General features: G+C 34.1%; 1 pseudogene; it reads right to left on the bottom strand.

Moving 5' to 3' along the window:
- Positions 1–2,587: 2,587 nt before the first annotated feature.
- LOC132298786 (kinetochore protein NUF2 homolog) lies at positions 2,588–13,487 on the bottom strand (annotated as a pseudogene).
- Positions 13,488–25,155: the final 11,668 nt, after the last annotated feature.

The raw sequence follows: 25,155 nt of genomic DNA, 5'->3' as shown, positions 1-25,155 counted from the left end.
TACATTCAAAACTTCACCCAAATCATATATAGACACTGCAATATTGATATGAATTGGGGATAGAGATTAAGTTGGTACTCTCTCTCTATCTGTAAAAACCTAAATAGAATTTAATTGAATTTCAAATTAACTCAACTAAATTTATAATTTAAATCTTACTCCGTTGGAAAATGTCATCCTTTCATCTCAAAATCATTTCATTCCAAAATAATTTCATTTCTTTTACCTTTTGAAACTCCAAAACCTATCATTATGCTTTCTAAAAAAAATTTATATAACTTGTTGGGAAATTCAAATTTGCTTGCAGAGATATTCGGTTTCATAGTTCTAAGGTAATTCTACAAATACCTTTAGTTAAGTCAAATTTGGGTTGGATCAAATTTGAACAGACAAATATAAATTGTTATTCATATTCAATTCATTACAAGTGTGTTGTATATGAATTAGATCAAAATGATTTGGGTCAACTCAAACGGACAAATATAGATTGTGATTCATATTCAATCCATTACAAGTGTGTTATATATGAATTACAAGTGTGTTATATTATATATGAATTACAAGTGTGTTATATTATATATGAATTGGATCAAAATGATTTGGGTCAACGTTTGGGTCAACCTTCGTGACCCATTGAACATAAATTCTTTAATTTAATGTGCTTTGATTCTTAGACCTACTAAACTAAGATTAACCTCAAAAAGTGTATCATCTACTCTTTTCTGCTAGTTGCATTATTAGACGTTTATTGGATATGAGTTAGGTTAAAATGATCCTATGTTAGTTGCATTATTAGACGTTTATTGGATATGAGTTAGGTTAAAATGATCCTATGTTCATTTTAAAGTTATGTGCGATCTAATAGCAGATCGCCCACAATTTTGCTTATTAGGGTGTGACTCTCTACATTCGCATTATGAGAGTAAAAAACATAAAAATAAAAAAAAATAAATCTTTAGACCTAAGTCAAAAGAAGCACCTTCATAGCCAAGACGAGTACCAAAGTAATGCCACTGCAGATTGATAGCCCAACTTTTCTGTCAAATCAAGTCTTTGGATTTCAGAAAGACAACACAAGCTAATAATCAACTATATATTTATATCAGTATATATATATGCATATATATATATATACACATACATACACATCTACATAGAGAGGAAACAACTGGAATGTAACAGAAGAGCCAAACTTGCAAAACCATAGAAGAAAAGAGAATGCAAGCATTAAACTTCTGTAATCAATGTTATGGAGGAGACTGAATAAAGAAGGGAAGCGACAATCTGATTACTCGGACCATTAGATCCTACACACCACCAGACGCCGCTCTCACCTCCCCCAATATCACACCTACAACAACCCTAACCCTAGTTTTTATAAGCCCAATGCTAATCTCACTTTCCACTTATACCCTTGATTATCTCACTTTTTGCTTATACCCTTGATTATCTCACTTTTTACTTATACCTTTAAGTTTTAAATTTTTTTTATAACTAATTTTTTATTTTTATTTTTATTTTTATATGTTAGAAATTAAATAAAATTGTTAATTAATTTCCCTAACAGTTAATTAAAAAATAAAAATCACAACTCATGAAAAGCCTCTTTGTATGGTCCAACTTTTTAAAAATAAATTACACTCAAACTCTCAAAAATGTCCTAATTACACACTTGGGTCGAGAATAGGCCTATTGACAACAATTTCTCCTTACGTATGATGTGACATGTCAAATTCATCCTTTTGTTATCTAGCGGTCTACAATTTTGTTTACCCAAAAGTAAAACATACTTTTTAAGTGTAGTAAATTTCACAAAATCTCCTTCTCAGCACTTTTGTTTTTAAATTTAATAACCACTTATCTCATTAGCATTTAAATTAGTTTGTATTCCTTCTAATTAACACTTATTCATTCCTTATCTCCAAATAAATAAAATAAGGCATTTCTTGTTCTTTTCTTTTCCATCCAACCAAATAATAAGAAGTGTCTCATTTATTTCTTTTTCTCTCTCTTCCATCAAATTTTGTTCCATCCTATCAAACCAAGTAAGAATCGTCTTCGAGTCTGCAATTTAAGCCTTATGATACCGAAACACTAAGGGACACTAAATGATTTTTTTCTCCTCACAATAAATGATTAAAAGAGCATTATTGTATGCTATAAACATAACAAATAATAGCTCTACTAAAGGCCTGCCTAAAATATTTCTCCACGCATTCGTGTAAATCAAAGGATTTTTGGACTTCCTTTAAGTGTATGTCGGAATATTATTAGATCATGCTTTAAATAAATAAATAAATAATAAAAGGGGAGAGCAATCTTGATATAAGCTCAATCAAAGTTGGTACACACTGAACAAACCAAAACTCCCCCAGCTTGCTTACAAAAGACGGCCATATCAGCCATTGTTGACCTTGCTTAGAGCCCACTGCAAATCAAACAAATGCACTTCAAAATTTATATCAAGAACCCTTAACGCTGCTACGGCTGCACACAGTGGCACGAGTGGGCTAATCAGTGACTTCCATCATGATGTAAGAATAGAGGGACTCAAGAAAGCAATCAACAAGCAGGATAGTACCTAACTGAAGGTTAAGTCAGTCTGCAGCTGCCATGACTGAATCCTGGCTCCTCTTCAAATCCCTGGCAGCAAATTCCCGATAGAGCTCAAGTACCGATGGAACTACAACCGTCAACAATAGGATGAAAAATTCTCAGTTTCCAAATCCCCATCAATGAAGGAAACAAACATCAATGTTGAAAACATAGTAAATATTGAGTGATTCAGCAAAAAAGCGTAAATTTTGTAAGCAATAGGATCATAGCATCGCTTTGCATAAATCCCGGTCCTGGCCAAACAGTTCAATTCAAAGATGGGAACATTGTTATAATGCTTGCTTTTTTGAAAAAAAACTTTAAACCTTGTAGATTTCCCACTGATACAAATGAAAAAGAAAATGTGTCTTGTTTGAAATTATGCGAAAACTTTTACTAGAATTTAGTGCTGGTTGAGTCGAACATCGAACCAAAGTTTCAATTCCTTAACAGAGAGGCGTATAAAGAATTGGACAAAAGATAAAACAGAAAGAGAGAAGTGCACCTCTCTTGCAATCTTGTCACATTTACGATCTAATTCTTGACATTTAGCTGCTCCTGATTCTTTTACCAGATTAATCTTCGCAGTTATAGCATCTGTCTGGCATGTTTTAAGAAACAAGAAAACTCATACACCGAACTAATTCAGAACAAAATAACTTGGTTCTGCAAAAGAGTTGAAATATACAACATTACCTCCGCAACAACAGCTTCAACCTTCATTTTCTCCACTTCCATGTCACCCCTCGTAAACTCCACTTCAAACTTCACATTATCAATTCTTTTGTAGCCTCCTCGCAGTTAAGATCTCTTTCATTTCCCAACTGCTTCCTTAATTCATCCAACTGATCCGCTGGAACAGAAATCGTTTCCTATTTAAAAACTTAGTTCAATTACAGTGAAAATAACTAGAAGTCCATAGATAAAATGTTACCTCTCCTTTGCCATTCCACCAGTTTCGCCTCAAGCGACTTATCTAACACTGCTTCATCACTTAGCTTAACCTTTAGAACCTTAACATCTTTTTCAATCGACTTGATAGAGTTTACCTGTTAGAATTGTCAATATCACCAATGCATCTCATATAATAAGACTACTTGCATTGCCTGGCTGAGATAGGACCTCACTCAAATCATTAATACAAAAGGGGAAAACCTTTGCTGACTTCATTTAAATAAACCATGTTATATTAAATAAAAACACGATTAAGGGATTTTCAAACATTTTATAATATAAATATTAAAATAATTCAGAAAATTGTATTCTTTAAAATAACAGACAAAATATTACATCTTTTTGTATTTGAAAATATCAAAAAGTCAACAGCTTTCAAAATATATCTAAAAATTCTCAATTTTCTAACCTTTTTGATTGGCAAAAATTAGACATGGTAAGTCCTAACACAAACCACAAACATGAGTCAAACCTACCAAGGAGTTAAAGGTTCTGCATCAACGTTATGTAGCTTCAAATCATGAATGGGCCAACAAAATTAACACATCCAATAAACTGATCATGGTAAGGTTTTACACAACCCTTTTGACATGTTCAATAATGAGCACTGTGTTGAACAACACAACCACCGATCATGGTAAGGTTTTACACCACACAACCCTTTTGACATGTTCAATAATGAGCACTGTGTTGAACAACACAGCAACCGATCATGGTACGGTTTTACACCACAACCCTTTTGACATGTTGAATAATGAGGACTGTGTTGAACAACACAACAACTGATCTTGGTAAGGTTCCTTTTGACGTGTCCAATAAGGAGCAATGTGTTGATAACACTACCCATTTAATGCATATGACTAAGAACAAATTCATAAACTAATTTTCATGTTGAAGATATTTTGTAAAAGACAATGAGAAACCCTAATAAACTGAAGCTCAATAAATGCTAACCACTACAAATCTAAAATCTCAAAAACTCTGCCAAGGCACAATCTCATATCTCAACTTTTCAAGTGTAATTAGATCAGATTCTCCCCCTACAAGACTATATATTTTGTGTCTAGACTTCAAGGGTTATGTTCTCACTACTCTATGCCTTCATCCTTGATGGCATGATTTCGTCATCACTATAAACATACAATGGGTGTTAGCATGAACCCTAACACAACTTGTTTATTAATTAGGTTACACTATTCGTGTCATGCTACCAGTTTAATGAGCAGATAGTCTTAAAAATTGAAGACTTTGGCACAGCTAATGAATAGCTCTGTCCAATATGACCCATTTTATCAAGTCCCCCAAACTTGACATGAGAATATGACAACACGACAACCGAAAGCCACAATAAAAAAAAGAACTAGTAAATAAATAATAGTATTAATAATAATAATTTTAGGGTAATAGAGCTTATTAGAACTCACTAGAGGGGAAGGGGGACTCTATGGGAAGAAAGTCCTTTGGGGCCCAAAAAGAAAACCCGGGTCTGCCGATGATTAATAATAGAACAAAAAGAAGTGGTGTGATTGATTTAAGCAAACAAGTGAATGTCATTAATAGCATCAAACAAAAGTACAATCTTTGGCAGTCACATCATATGTTAAGGTGTAGGCTACATGATCTCTTATTGTTTTACCTCAAACCAAATAATAATAATAATAAATTACAGCTGTAACAGATGGAATTGTAAGTAGAATGGATGTGGTTTATAGTTGTAACCCACATATACTAATATAATATTAGATTAATAAGCTTGATAGCTTAAAGAATGAGTACGGATTACTATTTAAAAAGGAATATAATATGTTTATATATATTATAAGATACAAAAAGCTTGGCATGTTTAACAAGAAAGTCTTCTCATTCCTCAACATCTCCTTCAACCTTTCATGAGTTCAAAACACAACCCCTATTTTCAAACCAGAGACTACCAGCGAGCTTCACCAGGAATGGCAGCCGATCAGCCGTGTCCAGCAGACAAAATGAAGTGTCCGACTCGTTTTCTGAGTCTGTGTCCGTGTCATGTCGTGTCAACACAGACAATCTCGCTAGCACCAGCGAGTCCAAGTAACTAGGGTAAAAGAGCCCATAGTTGACAATTTATTTAAACAATCCAACAAGAGCATCATCCCAATGCAGAGAATGCCCAATAAGGCTTTCAAACAAATTCATGCAAACACAAAAAACCAAGATTTGGCCAAGATATAATCAAACCTGTTCTTGTATGGCCTGCATCTGAGCAAACTGCTTGGACATTTTCTTATAAGCCTGAGAAAGAGAAGTGCAAAAGGCCATCATCAATTATCCATTCAACAAGAAATGTGGATGATACCTAAAGACGTATTAATCTGCCATTCAAGCAAGTTTATTTAGATTTAATGTCTCTTATATCCAATAAACTTACGCCACTTAATTCCCATAAACAATAGAACGGAAAGTGATCACTCATACAATTGCTTCTGAATGCATGTCATTGTTTAGCTACTACATTTTAGGGAAGTGATCACTCATACAATTCCATTTTTATTATTATTTTAATTAGAAGTAAATTTGTAGCTTGAAAAGCAGTATAAGCTCTAAAATGTAAACAATCACAAACAAAAACCTGAAAAACAAATTGAAAAAACCAAAGGACTGTCACAGTATAGCAACATTCAATATTGCCGTTGTTTTGCTTATGGCATGTCACTAAAGACTGACTTGGAATCTTTTAAAACATTTGATAGACGCGCCAATTGTGCCACGTTCAATAATTGATAGCCAAGGTATTATTGCTCTCCTTCTGGAGCAGTACTGATTTTGATGAACGATGAGTCGCCCCCAATGAATTACTATATAATGCAACTTTACAATGTTAACACTTTCAACAAAAAATTACAATGGTACACTGATAGATAAATTGACATTGAAACCATCATAGAATAACAAAAATCGCATAACCAAACAGCATTGACCATAAAATCATACAGTTATTTCGCAAACATGATTCATAAAATCCCACACTAAGTTCAAAATAACATGTATCCATGCTCTTTCTTTCACGTGGTGCATGCATATGTGCGTGTGAGGAGGTGGGGAACTAATTTTCTACAAAGTACTCGCACATTATCAGATAAGTTATATATATAATACAAATCACAATCTCTAACTAAAATTCAATCAACACAAGCATGTATTGAGTTTTCTAAGATAAACTTGGTCAATTTACACAATTGTGGGAAAGGAACAAATTTATGGGGGTTAATGGAAATCGATGGGACTTTGGCAATTGCAGCTGAAAACCATATGCTAATTTGAAAACATATAGAAAAGAACAAATATATGGGTGTTAATGGAACCTGATGGGACTTTGGCCATTGCAGCTTAAAACCATATGCATTTATGGTTTATTAATAGGAATTTTGTACAGAAAAATTAAAGATGACGCCCCAAATTTAAAAAAAAAAAAATCTTATTTATGGTAACCATTGCTAATTCATATCATGAGTAAACACGCTCTTAAAAAAAATTTATTTTATTTTATTTTAGTTTAAAATTTATATTACTAGTTTGCCAGCGCGGCCCCCCTGAATAGAATAGAATACCTTGGTATAAACATCAACAATGTCTGTCCTCTCCTGAAAAGTTTGCAAAGCTGCTCTCTCAGCATTCTTTGCCTCATCTCGACCTGTTTTCTTCTCCTCTAATGCCCTCTGTTTACACACACAAAACAAAAACAAAAACAAATACAAAAAAAGGGGAGGGGGGAGGGAAATAAGGTAAGAATAAAAAAGATCTAAGAATTAATTCAAGTGAGAAAGTAACAAAAACCATCAGATAGAGAAGAAAAAGAAAAGAGAAAAGGAAACTATTGCATGGATGTCACTAAAGCAACAGAAAATTAATGTCATAAAAATACATATACATATACATTGAATTTATTCAAGGATATGGCCTAACAAAAAGCCGAATAGTCTGAAACTAAGGCTTGTTAAGTTGAACTGAGGGAACCAACTCAACTCAAATTATTTTTTTCCTAACTATTAAGGTTCTTTCATATGATATTTGTTTTACTATTCTGTTCTGTGTAAAACCATAATATTAGCCAAATCACGCACTGTTTTCTCAAGTATGTCAACCTATGTTAATAGCCTTCTCCTCCTACCAACAATACCCTTAATGTGGATTGCATAACACTTCTTCACTACTGCATTAATTGTCTTCCTTTTATAGAGTTAAACCGTATGATTTAATTTTCTCTCATTCAACCACCAAAAGGTGCTACTTCTGCCATCTCATACAAGATCCATTTTAATTTTATCATTTTCTTGCCATAACACCCATCCATATCAACTTCTAAATCTTGACTCACACTCATTTAATTGCTTTACACAAGATTCGAGTACATATATTATTGAATCAAAGGAGGGTAACAAGGAAACAAGTGCTATGGCACCATTCCTCAAAAGACCAGTCATATGTGATCAGGAATAAAATCACCGCCCCTTGAATGGAAGTAAAAATATTTCCATGTAAGCTAACTGGCCAACAATCAATTTGGCAAAAAACAGATCAATTATAAATACATTTTTACAAAAGATACTCATGTCGTGAAAGTATGCGCCATCTAGATCATTGGTTGAGAAAAGAAAGAATAAAAAGGAGAGAAACAAAAACTTCACAATAATACATTGAAAGTGTTGATAATGAACAACAAACCCCAAAAATTTAAAGGAAAGGCTATCAACTAAAAGATCCTAGAGCATTTTGGTTTATATGTGCCAATAAGCAATTTGCACTCACTTTAAGATGTAAGTATGTAAATCAGAAATACCAGGCTAATATTTAATATTTCAACATGCTACTGCTTATCATAAACATGAATTAGGCATAATCCTAGTGATAAAAAAATAAAAGAGAATGACTTTGAGAGCCTAACTACAAATAGCCACTAAAGAAAGAATCGCAGTAATAATCTCCAGTGACATGCTTAGGGGAAAATGACAAGGAAATTCATATTTTAACTACTTTATAGCCATGTTAGAGACACAATACTTGCATATCAAACACCTAAATGAAACGCCTATTTCCAATTAATTTGCTTCAGGGTCGACATGTGAGAAACCTCAAGTTAACCCAACAATAGATTCCTAAGCCCCTTGGCATATCCATTGTCGTACATATAATATTTAACATTTGCTCTTGTCCATTACAGAGCACAATCTGAATCAACTAGTGTGGATGCTAACTGGACTAATTTCTATTCCCCACAATTAATATCCATCGTCTTGCCTTTTTCTCCTTCCTCAGTTTATATAGTTTCAAAGTTTGCTTTGGTACTCCTCCCCTCATCTAGAAAACCTGTTTCACTTTTGCAGTCAAAAGGATTTTTGAAAGGATATATATACAATACAATTGGTTTTATTTATTCTCCTTTCCATCGGATCACTTGACTGAAATTACATATTAATTCCCATCTCAACAGAAAAGATAGTCTTCAGGATTCAGAATTGAAAAGGTAGGAAAATAAAACCAGACAAGATCACAGTCATGTTTACAACCTTGTATTCATAAACACTAAGAGTTGATTAATGTTTTGTTCCCGTTTTGAATTGGTAACAGTAAAAGTATCATCATGATTCGATTTGAATCCATGATTAAAATATGGTGGTACGGGGTGGAAGTTAGCTTCTATAACAAGTAGATATGAGTGACATGAGCTAACCAGTATTATGCTAAAATAGGGAAAGAATTATCCTTAGATGCCTCTTAAATTTGCTCCTAGATTTACTGTGGTCTGATTAATATATTGAGGACTTCCATTGTAGTTACATAACAATAGGCATTCTATATTTTCTCTGTAGAAACTGAAAATTTAAAATGATGCCTTTTACTTGTAACTAACTGCATCTCACATGGTTATCCAAGCTCTACTAAAGAACTAAACTATGTATTTAAATATAATCAGTGACATTGCAGCACATAATGGTGAATTAATGTTGTCAACTAATGAGATAAAAATACGTACCTGTAGTTTTTCAGGTGATTGATCAATCTTGGAACGTAAATTCGCATTATCTTGGACACTTTGTACCAAGGCAAACTCTGCACTAGAAATCTGGAGAGAAAACCACAAGCAGTAAATGCCGATTCAATCATGGAAAAACGTATCTAAATAATTACTGGCATCACTTCACTGGGAAAAAAAAAAAATCTCTCTGCATCACAAACCTAACAAATTTCTTTTTTTTTTAAAGTAGAACATCAGAGATCCTTGCAACATAACATTCTGCATAACAGAAACAAAAAAAGGAGCCAACTTCTACATAAAGGAGGTCAAGGTACCAAGAGTAAATAAAAAAGATGTTATGAGAATAATTGTAACAGGTCCGTCTACATAATCAACAAGTTAACCAACTGATATGACGACTGTACAACTGTGTTGTTCCTAAAAGAATTCAAATATTACTAACTTAGGTGGCAAAGTTATTGGCATGGTTATGGACCTATGGTAGAACATCAATAATCATACCAAAGAAAGATGACTCTGCACAATGAGGAAATTAGAAAAGCTATACACTCTTACTTGACCAACGTATCCTACACTCTCTTGTACAAGTTTTATACACTACAAACATATGATACAAATACACTTCAGAGTGTTCAACGGCCCAATCTCTTTTTCTCTTAAAAGAAAATCGACACTATATACATGTCATTACATGTAATGACAATTCTCATATAGATGAGAAAACTATAATTAAAGTGCATGGTGGGAGAGTAATAACATATCTAGTATAGACCATTTGCATGGCTCTCCTTTAAATTGTGTAACACATTCTAACTATCATGTTTAATAACATTACAAATGATAATTTATATTTATATTAGTCGTGTCCACGTCGTATCCGTGTCTTACTTTTTTAGAATTTGACAAGTCACCGTATCTATGTCGTATCCTGTCTGTATCCCGTGTCTGTGCTACTTAGAACAAAACTCAATTTGCAAACATTATAAGCTTGGAACGGAATAAGATAGCATAATGTTGTATGTGCCTACTGCAATAGAAACTCATAATTATTAAAAATCAGGAATTTTCCCAAATTCATCATGTTGTCCATGGTGAAAAGAGCAACAAAAACATCAACCGCAATAGAAACTCCTAATGATTGCTAGGTCGGTAGGCCCATACATGTTATAAGTAAAAAGGTAAAACAAAAAAAAGGATGTTTGTGTTCACAATGCCACCCCACCCACAAAGGAACGGAATAAGATAGCTTAACTCAATACCTAGACAAACCAAAAGAATGCCATAACCATAGCAGATCAAGAGTGTAATTTTCATAGACAGTGATAACTGTAGGCAGATTTCTCATACTTTGCTGAAATTTTAGCCAAATATTGTATTGGCTGCCTCAGTCAGTCATAACTTGAATAAATGCTTTTATGATTCCGAACATTTTAATTTCAATCGTGAAGCCGCTTTGTGCTTTACAATCAATCTTGTAGTCATTACCTCCATAACCTCAGCTATACAAATCATTTTCCTCAAACATCAGAAAGTGGACAGTTACATCAATGAACTTATCAAAATTTAAGCATATTTGCTTTCCATTCTTACTGAGTCAAAGCAAAAACCAAACCTTCCCATCCATTTATTAGTTATACAACTTTCATAACCCTCAGCTATTGCAAATCCTTTTCCACAAATATTAGACTAGACAATTACATCAATTAACTTAACAAATTTAGGCAAATTTGTTTTCCCATGATTACTGAGTCAAGGCAAAAGTCAAACCTTCTCATCCATTTCGTTGTCCCTTTCCTTCATTTTTCTTATTTTAGCCTTCAAGGACATTTGGTGATTGTTAACACCAGGAATGGTTTGGCGCAGCTCTTTAACTTTAGCATCTATTTCTTGAACAACCGGCATTTCCATTTCTCTTGATTCATTAAGTTCTGTAGTCTCTGCTTTCAACTGTGATGTACATGAATGCATAACTTCATATAAATACTTAACAAACTAAAGCTAAAATGAAATCAAGCAAATCATATTATTAGAGCTACCTGTAAAATCCTGGCCTCCAAGTCTTCCTGTTGCTCATTAAAAGGGTTCATACAATCCATAATTTCTTTTACGCAATCCATTTTTAAATGCCTACGATATTGACACAAACAAATAACAACAAAGTAAATCCAATGTCTAGATGTTCATCTCACAATAAATGTAAAGTTCAATTTGTTTCCATTCTGTCTAAACATGTAATCACAAATTGAGAGTCAAACCAGATGCTTTTCTAAATTAAACGGTTCACGGAAATTTAATTGATTCATAAGTCTTAAATATAAAATTTTCCACAATCCAATCATTGTGAATGAGGCCAAAAAATGAAATGGATTTTATTGCCATAAAAAAATAGCAAAAATATTTTCAATACGATGAGAATTTGATATCCTAAACTATGTTACACAATCTCATGTTAATTTCTCCAAATTTCAGTAATGAAATTCACCATAGATGGTCAATTAGTGCCCTTAGCCTGTAAGGTTGCATGTATGCCACAATGAATAACTTTCAAATTACATGGGACACTAAATAGTATCAAAATAGCACCATCACCAGAACCTTTTCTGTTACTTATATTTCTTCAGTTCCTGGCAAGCTGTTTCAGGGATCAAAGAGAATTCCCTATATCAGACAACAATAGTCAATAGCCCACAAGAATTTTCCACATCATTTATGCCTTTTCATTTCCAAGAACAGTAGGAAGTTCCTGAAAATGATAGAAAATAAACCCTACAATAAAACTCTGATTTGAAGAGCCAAAAGGATTTGACAACTCGAATTTTATCAGTTTTAAACCTATGAGAGTGCCGTGTAAAGACACTCCTTGATAAAATAAATTTTGGGATTCCTAGTTTGCTGAAGACAACGATGATAGATCATGCCATGTAAAGACACCTAATCCAGTGAAGGGATCAGCAAACTGGAAATCCCAGGATATATTTTTCACAAGGGTCTATTAAATTGCAAAGTTCTAACCTGATCATGTTATACTTGATTCAAAGACAAATCCATTATTATCCAACCACGCGGCCACGCATGCATATGACATAGATACCGAATCATAATAAATATATCCACAAATAGGGAATATTTAAGCACCCTAATAATTCCATTGACACACTTTTGTTCATTCTCCATAGTCCATACATTCATTCATTCCATTTAATTTTAAAGAAAACTCTGGTAAGAACAGCAAAGAATGCTCTATATCAGACAACATCAATCCCGTACCAACACAATCGAAGCAATCACTACAGCCAGAGCATTAACACGAAAAATTATCAACCCATCTTATATACAATAGTTAAAAATAAAATAAAATAAAGCAGTGCTTATTAGTGTATCATATTTTGTTTTTTCCTAAATGAATGTTTAGTGTATCATTTTCCCAACCAAGCAGAGGTTAAACGAACCTGTGAATACAGTAATTAACTATGCCACTAAGGAAGAACTCTGTTTTGTCTTCAACGGGCTCTATCAGATCATTGAGGGTGAATTTCCTGGGGCATTTAACAGCCTCCACAAGGTCCTTGATTTTGCTAAACAAAATGAAGGTCCTGACCGAGTCGACATGGCCGTCCGGGTCAAGCGGTTCCAAGGCGGCAAAATCGACTTGCCCATGCTCATCTTCCCTGAAATTATATAAAAACCCTAGTGAGAATTTGCTGAAAAACCCCTAGAAATGGGTAAAAAATAAATCGAAATTGGGGTTTTATTTGGGGAAGTACGGGAGACAATTAAGATGTAGTAAGAGTCTTGTGTAGAGGTTAGATACGAAATCTGGGTTGGGATTGATGATATCGGCTTTCGAGATGTTTATTATGTTCAGGGGATGGGCGAGAATGGCGACGATTTCTTCCCGAGGGAGCCTTGGGTATTCGAACTTCGACATTGCTGTTCATTCAAAGCAAATGAGAGACTCAGTTTGTGTTTGTAATTTATACGACTATATACACGTTACACAGTACACACATGAAAAGAGAGACAGGTTTGCAGATGTAAAAATTTCCCGCTCAAATTATGGGTCAAATTTTCAGGCTTCAATAAGGAAAGGGATAATAACGTATAAGAACAAATACTAAAATATTTAGTTACCAAAAGCTGTGAATACATCTTATGAGCAAATTGCCCCATAATCACTAAATTTGACCAAATATTTTTATAAAAATTCCAAAATACCCTCCTCTCTCTCATGGTGGTGAAGAACAGCAGCTCGAACTTATGCCACTAGAGCTTCCGAAAAGCTTCATCAATGGTGGCCAAATGGATTCTCTCTCCTCTCTTTCTCTCTACTAGATTCTTTCTCTTTGTCTCTATAGACCCATTTTCTCTAAATGGATTCCCATCCTCCTCCCCTTCTTCACACTCGCCTTTGCTCTCCCTCTCATCTCGACCACCACTACCACCTTCACCGACGGCCTCTCCATTACCCAAACCCATCCTCGACGCCCTCCTCCACTATACCGCCAAACTCAACTCCCCCACCTCTGCCAAAATGACCACCGCCTAGCTTAGCTTCATCGTCACCACTATCCGTCAATGTCACACCCCCTATAACTTCCTCATTTTCGGTCTGAACCCTGTAACTTACTCTCTCTCCTCTCTTTATCTTTCTACTCTCTCTCTACAAACCCATTTTTGGGGCAGTGCTTGAGGCTCAACAATCTTCAAGTGCCCAACTAAAGTTTCCATTATTTTCGACGAGCTCAAAGGAGCAAAACCCAGTTCACACCATCAAGTGCCCAAGCAATGGCGAAGACCCACTCGAGTGTCGGCGAAGCTCAAGATCAGACCAAAGAAGCTCACAGCAATATCAACCGACCTCTGTACGGTGAGCCCATGGGGGTAGCAACTGTGGGGTGGTGACTGTGGCGGTGAGAGAAAGAACGAAGGTGGTGGCTATGGCAGCGAGAGAAGGAGAAAGGAGAGAGAATCCGAGGAGAGGAGAAAAATTAAGAGGGAACGAAGGTGGTGGCTATGGCAGCGAGAGAAGGAGAAAGGAGAGAGAATCCGAGGAGAGGAGAAAAATTAAGAGGGTATTTCAGATATTTCAATTGAAATGTCCTTGTTTGCACAAATTGAAACAACATGGTGTTTTTTTGCACCTTTTGTATATGGCAGGGGTGTTAAAAATTGGATTGCATATACTTGCTAGTGCATTATAGGTTGTTCTGCGGAACCCAACAAAAAAAAATTTCAAATAACTAAAAGTATATAGTTACCAAAAGCATATTAGGCGCTCCAAATATTTTGAAATTTTTTTTTTAAAGTATGTGTATCGGCCCACAATACATGCACCATTCAAGTCACGAGTGTGGTTCAAAAGCGAGACTTTAAGAACTTACCTCCCGGATCACTGCTCATGTCGCTATGCTCCCAGAGGCTGAATTTTTTTATTTAATAGACCACAAATATTGAAATCAAAATATAGTAACAAGATATACTTACCAAAAAAATTTACACTAAGGTTATGTTTGGTTGGAGGGATGGATTGAGGAATGATGGAAGAGAAGGAGATGGATGAGCCATTCTCATATTTGATTGAAAGGAAAGGAAGAGAGGAAAGCAATGAGGGATAAAGGACTATAAGTTTTCTTATCCGTCCAAAATTGGTCAAAAAAGAGGAGATAAAGGGTTAATAAGGACTTAAATATATAAAATACCTATTTTGACCTTTCAAAAAAAAATTATAACTTTATATATATATAAACTCTCATCTGCTTCTTTCCAATCATACAAAGAAAATATGTCATCCCATCCATCATTTTCACTATCCCTTCCATTCAACCAAACAAAAAGTTAGGGAGATACATTCATTCCATAGGGATGCCTCATTCATCCATCCATTTCTCCCTTTTGTTCATTTTCCATCACTCCAACCAAACGGATCATAAAAGGTATGTTACCCAAGTATTAATTCTAGAGGGGGGATGAATAGAGCCTATGGCAAACAATGTTTAATTTTTTTAATTTAAAAATTATGCAAGACAATATGTATATCTATTTAGATTGTATAACAAGATATGAAAATATTCAAAATAAACACAATATAAATGAGATAAGGGAAGAAGGAATCAAACATAAATGACACGATGATTTAGCGAGGTTCAGAATTCTTACTCCTCAGCTCAAGATCCCTCTTGAGACTTTTCCAAATCTACTATGGCTTCTCTTTTAGTGTCGAGAGCAAATATTTACAAGAAGTAAACTTGTTTTTCCTTCCTTCTTGCTAAAAGAACTACCTTCTTTTAGACTTCATTTCGGTCAAATCGACCCTTAAAATAAATTTGTAGGAAGATTGAAGTACGATGAAAATCTCTCAAAGTTTGATGTTCAAAATCTCTCAAGTTAAATCTTAAGTCTATTAAATGATATGTGAGAGAATGGAAGAGTGTATTGAATGCACAAATGAAAGCTCTTATCTCATACATGTTTCTCATACTTATGTCTTAGCATTCATAAATTCCCCAACCATATATATAGAGAGATAAAGCACAAAATAGTTGTTGGAAGTAGTTGGGGTGCATTAAATGCAAAACTAGTCGTTTGAATTTAAACCTTGCGTAAACCAGTCAGCTGATTTAGAGTACCAGTTGACTAATACCTAGACCAGTCGGTTGATACAATGTATTAGTCGGCTGAAATGCTTCTCCAATTAATTCTCAACTCATTGATGCCATCAGTAACCTCAATTAAGTTTAACTAGTCGGTTGGATAGCTTTAAGCATCAAAATTAGACGATTTGAAGATGTCTTTGGCTTTAGAATTGATATAGGTCTTTGGATGTGTATCAATGATGTTTAAGACCTATTTATAGATTATATATGGATAGAGTATGAAGTTTGAGTGCATAGGTATGATCATATAAACGTGAGTTTCAAAGAAATATTCAAAATTACTTCAACATTTGATGGTCGCTCAGTGATGCACAAATATAGATGTGTAAAAATGGCAATTGAGAAACACCAACTTTTAAATTTATAAAAACTACTACACAGTTACATGCGAGTATAGCGAGTAGGAATTGTCCACAGGGATTATAGGCTTGGATTAAACTTTGTATTAATGAGCGTAAGATTGAAAAGATAATGATTGGTTGATTAAACTAATGTTGAAATTTAATTACATATAAATTGCAAATGAGATTATATGAAAAGAAATTGGAGTAATGTAATGGTGAGAGGGACTTAAGGCATGGATTTCACTACTAAACTCATGGAATTGCATTAAATGCCTTCAACCAATGGGCAAAAATAAGTTGTAATGAAAATGTGGTTATAAACACACATCAATGATCAAGTAGATACCAGAATTGCAATGAATAAACATGAATTATCAAATTCAAGTGTGAATTGTCTACCTAATTACAACTATTCTAAGATGTAGAACAACTCATCAAGACTAAGCATAATCCATCAAATTAAGAGCAACTGGATCCAGTAAGAACAATGCATAGTCATCATTTAGCACAATTACAAAAGGTACTCAATGTAGAAATCAATACATAATCAACCATATATAAGACAACATATAATCAATTAAAACAATTATTAATTCTAATCTTGGTACAATCGAGTTGAAGTTCACAAAACCAAGTAACAACATATACAACTTATAATTCCCCAAATTAGAAGACAAAAGATATAATTACACAAGCTTAGGGCTCATCCAAGCCCTAAGTGATAATCTAACCGAATATAGAGGTGATGGATGTGATCTTCATGGCCTCAATTCCCATCTTCATGCTTGGCTTCATCTTCTTCTTCCTCCTTGAGAGCAAACCTTAAAGAGAGAGAAACCTCAATTGTAGATCTAAAATTCCCCCAATTCAATCCAAATAATAATCAAGAACCTCTTGCAAATTAGGTTATATCCTTTACTTATAGGTGACTCTAAGGCTCCCATAATGGTCAGACCCCATACACAAGGACACCTGATGGATTGCACCACGAGCCCCCTGGAATCAAGGCTTAAAATTTGAATTTCGTAACTACCAGGCCCGCTCGATTGATCGAGGTGCTGGCTTGATCCATCTGGCTCGATCGATCGAGTGATTCTCTTTTGCAGCCTCTTTCCCTTTTTGCCCCCTTTTCTCTGGATGAGAGATCATATATGCTGTAATAACCTGGAATAAGCTTTGATTAGTCTTAATTGCCTGGAATCGGTCATGAAATAGATTATTACTAAAACGGGAAAATAAAGATAGATCAAGGTTCTATTATACCAAATATTAAGGGCTGAAATGTGCATATTTCAGCACTTATCAACATTAAATCTTAAACACTCACCAACCTATCTACCTCATTCTTCATTCTTTGACATTGACCTTTGAGGCTTCTTCTTGCTCATTGAGATGTATTAGTAACCTTTAAGTTTAATTCTTAATCATTGATGTACTAAACATCTTTGAATGCTTATAGCTTTGACATTTGCAACTTCAAGTCATTTATATATCCATTGCTTGACCATTTATATCTTCATGTGCATTTGAATGCTTGGAATGTGTCTTTACTCATCTTTACTTCATTGAGAGCTAACTTGAAAATGTGATCATCTAGCCCAATACTCAATGTAAACACTAGTGCCTAAACATTATTAGTGGTTTGTAATTATCAAAATTACTAGATTACTTTTAAGTCAAAACATTTGGGTCAACAAGGTAAACCCCTACAAAGCTAATAAATAATAGGATTAATTCCACTGACGCCCCTTTAGGTTTGGCCAAATATCACATTGAAACACCTTTCAAAAATTACTATCATTCACACTACAAACATTTGTTTCGTCTTTCACTCACACCCCAACCGTTAACTATACATGGTGTCAGAGATATAAAATGACTTAAATATCATTTCACTTTGTCAAAAGAACTCTTTAACCTATAGAATTAGATAAAAGACTAAAATATCCCTAAATATTTCATAAATTTACAAATTAAATTATATATCTTTATTGATTCTTATATACAATACTATATATATATATATATATATATACTGCATCCTCTCCTACCTCACTACCAGTGCCGCAAAACTCCATAAACACCGACATAAAGCACTAAGCATTAACGAGAAGACGTTGAGAAAGTTTCAGTTAAACCCAAAAGTTGAAGCGACCCTCATTTGCGGCATTAATGCGCTTTCGCCACCATAAATCAACCCCAAAATCATGCAAATCAAGCCATCCCCAACACAAATCAAGGCGTTGTTAATGCAAATCAACAAGAAGATGGTGATGCAAATTAAGCCATTGTTGATGCAAATCAACCCCAAATTCATGCAAATAAAGCCATCACCAACACAAATTAACCCCAAAACCATATGCCCAATCCTAATTCCAACCCCAACCCATCTTCTTCAATGCTCCGCAATCTCTTCCATCAAGATCTTTGATCTCTCATTCTGAATTCTAGGTTCTTCCCTGACAGAGAAATTGACTACGTATTCTCTTACTTCATCAGGTCCTCTATCGCTTTCGTCTCGAACCTCTTCATTTTCCTAGTGTCAACCATTCTGTAATTACAGAATATAATTGGCATCAGCTTGTCCTAACAGACCATATATAGAGTACAAGGAATCCTATTATGGACTCTAAGTATCAAAAGATGCAACGTGAAAATCATATAACGAAAAACACTCTAGGGACACTTGAACCTGGAGTGCTTTGATACCAACTGTGATACCCTACGATTTCAGAGATGTGGATTGATCAAGTCCACACTCAAAATCAGGGGATATAAAAACAATTAAAGTATTTAAACAAGCACAGATTACAAAATGAAATAAAAAGAATAAATAATATGCTGAAGGAAAATATATTTAATAATAATTTCATTAATAATTCTCCAAAATTACAACTCGGGAATCCCTTAAGTCAAGGACCCCTAAACCATAATCCAATAATAATGTCATCTATAAATAAAATAAGTCTATCATCTAATAATGGATAAATATCCTACTTTGAAATAGGAAGAAAGAGTAGATAAGTCCCAAAGCTGCGGATCCTCAACCTTGAGACTTGAACCTCTAATAACCTAAAAAATATAAACAATGGTGGGTCAAAACCCACGAGTAAACTCCCTCTACTAAGCATTTGAAAACAGATAAATAGAACATCTCTAACCAAAACCAATCCTAATAAAGTTTTATCCTTTAATATAAAATGATACTTACAATATACAATATCAAACATAATAAATAAATAAATTCCCTAGTTTTATCTTCTAAGCCTCAATTTAATTAAAATGACTTATGAACCATAATAAATCAATCACTCTTATAATAAAATATATTTCTCCTAATTATAATTAAATTATCACTGACAACTCTATCATGCCTCCAAGAGCACGTTTATGTCCATACAATTCAAATAGTAATTTATCTATGCATTGACAACTCATCCATGCCCACTAGTATGATTTTGTCCATACTATAGAACAACAAATTCTCCATGCTATTAATGTGTGTATTTTGTTCACATAATAAAATGAAAATCTGTTTATGCCATAACAACTCATATATGTCTCTGAATTAACCACCTTCAATATTAAATACAACATCCATATAATAGATAACACATGCTTTGTGTATGCATGCATAAAACTTTACTTCCATATTTTACATGCCAATGTATCAATTCATCATTACCATATTTAGCCATGATACATTATGCAAATACAATCATAAATTTGGTTTATAGGTCATAAATACCAACAAACATCATTCCATTCATCAATTAGGCTTATGTATTGAATTACACAATTTAATAATATAATTGATTAAATTTAAAACTTATTAATTGATAATAATCATTCCCATCAATTATTATAACACAAGGTTCTAGACCCACATAAATGGTTTCCCATAAATACTTCATCTCGGTTTAAATAATTTTTTGATACTGTTTCACTAAAATGTAAATATCTCCTAATAGGATAAGACTCTAAAAATGGAATTGGTACCATTGGAAAGATGGCGAAAAATTATTGAGTTCGAGCTCAAGAACTGTAATACCCCTAATTTTAAAAGGATAGTCTTGGTAGTTTATTTTATGATTTTATTGTAATTTGTGTATTTGTATGTGTTTATTTGGCTATTTGCTTATTTGTTTTATTTATTGTTAATTAATTGAATTAATTGTAGTATTTGTTTTATTTAATCAAATTATTTAATTGAGTATTTGTTTTAATTTTTTCTTTCTTTATTATATGCTTATGTGGATTAATGAATTAATTGTTTTAATGGTTTTCGTATTCATTAAAATTCTAGGGTTTTTATGTTTCACAGTTTAGCCGACAAGGTTTATTTTTAGTTGAGGTTTCTATATCGTAATATAGTAGAATTAGGTTTTCCTTAAACCTTTATAAATATATCATTAGACGTCGGCTTAGGGTTTAGAAATCAAAAACCCTATTCACGTATACAGTGAGACTGAGAGAAACAGAGGGAACTAGTTAGTGTCTCGGCTGTGGATTAAAGGTCAGACCAGCGTGAGAAGGAATGAGTGTTGTTCGTGGTTGGAACCAAGGGCAACAAAGGAGTCGAAAACAGTAGGAATCGCCGAAAAACTTAGAAAGACGGCGTAGAGATTTTAATTCAAAATCTCGCAGGCAAGTTATATTCCTAACTCTCTCTCTTTGACTCGTGTTCTTTACATGCCTAACACAACTTCAGGAATAAATAGACACTAAAGATTAATCTGGTTCGCATGTTAATTTCAATTACAACAGTATGCCATTACATGAATTAGTGTTGCTTGTTTGTAAATTTCCTTGCATAATTCATGTTTTAATTGATGTTAATTGATGCGTAATGAATTTAATAAATTGTTGGGACTGTCTAGAACCTAGAATAGAGGGTTAGGAACCTTAGTAAGGACAATCAGAAAGTTAGAAAACGGTCGGAGTCGGGGAAGATGGAGGCTGGGAAGAGTGGAGGCGGCTCCACCCTTTAATGGAGGCGGTTCTATTGAAGTGGAGCCGGCTCCACATAATGTAGAGGCGGCTCCAAGGGGAGTGGAGCCTCCTCTACCTAAAATTGGAGCCTCCTCTACCTTAAATTGGAGCCTCCTCTACATCTTTTTAGAGCCTGCTCCCTTGTGGATTTTCAATTTGTTTTTAATTTCAGCGATGGATTTTGCTTCTGTACTTGGATTTTGATGTTCCAGTTTAATTAGAAGTTATACTGGAGGATTTCAGAGGTGTCCTAAGCTTATTTAAAACTCCCAAGGCCTTGTTAATGCATAGTAAACCACTTTGTATTACAGCTTGATCAATATAAAATTCGTACATAAATTGGTACACTGTTTTTAGATGCGGAGGATTAAAATTGTTCAATATTATTTTAACAATTTTCTATAAATGGTTTTTATAGTTAAATCATGTTTCAGTGTTATAAGGTAAGCATGTGGATTTATATATTCTATTATGCTTACTTGGAATTAATTGATGTTTGTATGATCTATATTATCAATTATTGGACTTTGCGGAGTACTATCAAATAAGCCTGTTAAATTACAAAAATTTGATCATGCTTAGTATGGAACAATTGATGTTTATAATTAATATTTTTTATTATCAATTGTTGGATTTATGGATTAGTTAATATTTACATTCATTGTCTGTATTATCAACTGCTGGATGGATGGATTGTATGCACCGGTATGGGACGGTGGCATACTAGGGGGATTAGCTCAAAAACGCTAAGTCCTACCTATTCTGGAATTAAGAAATGCGTTAACTAAAAGTTAAATCCTATGGATTTGTAGTGTCAAGGTAACGAATAGTTAAACGGCACTACTATGGATTCTGGATGGATTTTAAATATATTGTTATGGTACTTCGATATGAGCTTGAGTTTCAGGATCGATGGTTAGGGCGCGTATATGCATTAGGATGCATAGCTGGCTATGATGGTTGGAGGTGTACCCTGTTAGGTTTAGGTATACATGCCCACTTCTGGTGTGTTTTGCATATTGCCTCTATTCAGGTTGAGACCGACCTGTAGTCCAGTGAAAGTCCTTTAGTGTGAATATATATATATTTACGGATTATATAGTTATTGTTGAGTTGGTTATGATGTACATGTGTATCGAGTCTCTGCTTGGATTGTAATAAGATAGAATTTGTTCGTGGGCCTGACCCACTTCTATTTTTCAGGTGTTCGACAGTTCCAGTCGTAGACTCGATCGTGCTGAGCAGAGATTATTACTCACTCTTCCGACGATGTAGGATTTCTCTTCGTGGTTGAACTTTGGATGTTCTTTCAGTTTACTTTCATTTTAGTTTGGTTTTAATTAGGGGTCCACTATAGATGGATTCCCGAGTTGTTAATTATTGGAGGGTTTTGAAATGCTAGATTTTAAACATTTAATTTTAAAGGATTTTATTTTTAGAATTCATTCAGCTTTTATTTATTTCTTATTTCATTTTGTATTCCGTATTCGTTTATACATTAATTGTTTGATATTTCCCTCGGGTTTGGGCTTGGGCCAGATCAACTCGTGTCTCGGATCCGAGGGGTATCACATTTTATATATTAATTGTTTGATATTTCCCTAGGGTTTTGTAATACCCCTAATTTTAAAAAGGATATTCCTGGTATTTAATGGTATTTAATTTATTATTTAAGTGCATTTTATTTGATTATGTGTCATTATTTTTTTTATTAGGTGCTTAATTGTTTTCTTTTGTGGTGATTTAATTTATTTCTTTTGTGGTGATTTAATTTATTTAAATGATATTTATTTTAAGTTATTTGATTGGAATTACTTGTTAGTGTTTTAATTATTTAAGTGGCATTAATGGTTTAAGTGTAATTGGTTTAGTTATTTGATTGGAATTACTTGTTAGTGTTTTAATTATTTAATTGGCATTAATGGTTTAAGTGTAATTAGTTTAATTATTCTATGTGTGTCTTATTTTATGTGTGTCTTATTTGGTTTAATTGGGTTTACTAATTATTATTTTGTTCAATTAGATTATTTGTTAAGTATTTAATGGTGAATAGGGTAATTAGGTAAATACATCTAACTATGGTTTTAATTACAGTATAAATTAGGGTTTTATATTATAGCTGTCGTAGTTTTCTACGTTAATTGGATGGGTCGGTTAGGATTGTGAGTTGGATTTAAATGAACCTAGGGTTTAGGAAAACTCCATAAGTATAAGGTAGACGTCTGTGTAGGGTTTTTTTTTAAACAAAGCACACGTTTTGTGGAAGTGGAGAAGGAAAAACGCAGTTTTTCATATTCTGCCAAGGTTTGATCAAAGCTCCGATCCCTCTTCGTCCGTGGTCTGATCGAGCTGAATTTTGGAGGAGAGGTTCACGACTCAGTGACGCACAATCTGAACGGTGAAGATCAGAGTTTGACCTCAGGAACAGTGATACGTACTCGTGAACAGTAACTGGGTCGCATAGGTTTTTTTTCCATTCTGCCCAGATTTCATCAAACATCCGATCCCGCTTCGTCCGTGGTTCGATCGAGCTGAATTTTGGAGGGGAGGTTTAGGACTCAGTGACACACAATCTGAACGGTGAAGATCAGAGTTTGACCTCGGGAACAGTGATTCGTACTCGTGAACAGTAACTGGGTCGCACAGGTTTTTTCCATTTTGCCCAAATTTCATCAAACATCTGATCCTGCTTCGTCTATGGTCCGATCGAGCTGAAATTTGGAGGATAGGTTCATGACTCAGTGTCGCACAATCTGAACGGTGAAGATCAGATTTTGAGTTCAGGAATAGTGTTTCGTACCCGTGAACAGTAACTGGGTTTTGGAACTCGCCGGGATTTTTTAAGAAGACGACATTGAAACTTTGAACAAAAGTTTCTGAGGTAAGATTCTATCCTTACTCTTTCCCTTAGGCTTCATACTCTTTGCACTCTTAAATGATTTCAGGATTAATGAAGATTAAACCAAACTAAAATGATATCTGTTTTGCTATGAAACTGGTAGTTACAATAGTGCTGTATGCTTGTTCAACCTAGACTAAGCATGTTTGTGGATGCATTGTGATTCTGTGGTTCACGTTTTTCCTTACCACTGCTAGTATAAATTATTGGAAGGATGGGTCTAGATGATAGCTATCTTAACTTCTGTAATAGCAACTGTTGGAACTTAAATACTAGGAGGATTTGAGTTTAACACTAGATCGGTTTTGTGGAACACTATAATTTGAGCATGTCTACACACATACTGTGAATATTATTTTGATGCTTACATTATCATAGTTAGTATCAACTGTGGAGGTTAGGATTTTGTGATACATACCCTATATATCTGTATGTCATTTGTAAGGTGTTAAATGGAAGTTTTAATTAATTCTGTCTTTATATCAGACTAAAGGGAACAACTTAAATTGGGCATGCATATGTTGTTGTTGTGACCCTGTTTATCAATGCTTATTTTATCACTGCTAACATTGAATGTTGGATGTTGGAATTTAGTTGATATATACTTGATTTATTGGTATTATTGACTACTGGAGGATTGAAAAGTAGGCACCGGTATGGGACGGTGGCATACTAAGGATGGGTTTGGTTTTTAAAACAATACCATTA

Source organism: Cornus florida, unplaced genomic scaffold (assembly GCF_030987335.1).
Source record: "Cornus florida cultivar Cherokee Brave unplaced genomic scaffold, ASM3098733v1 CherokeeBrave_3.0.0_Hap2_Chr03, whole genome shotgun sequence".
NCBI lineage: Eukaryota > Viridiplantae > Streptophyta > Magnoliopsida > Cornales > Cornaceae > Cornus > Cornus florida.
This window is presented reverse-complemented; position numbering and strand designations above follow the sequence as displayed.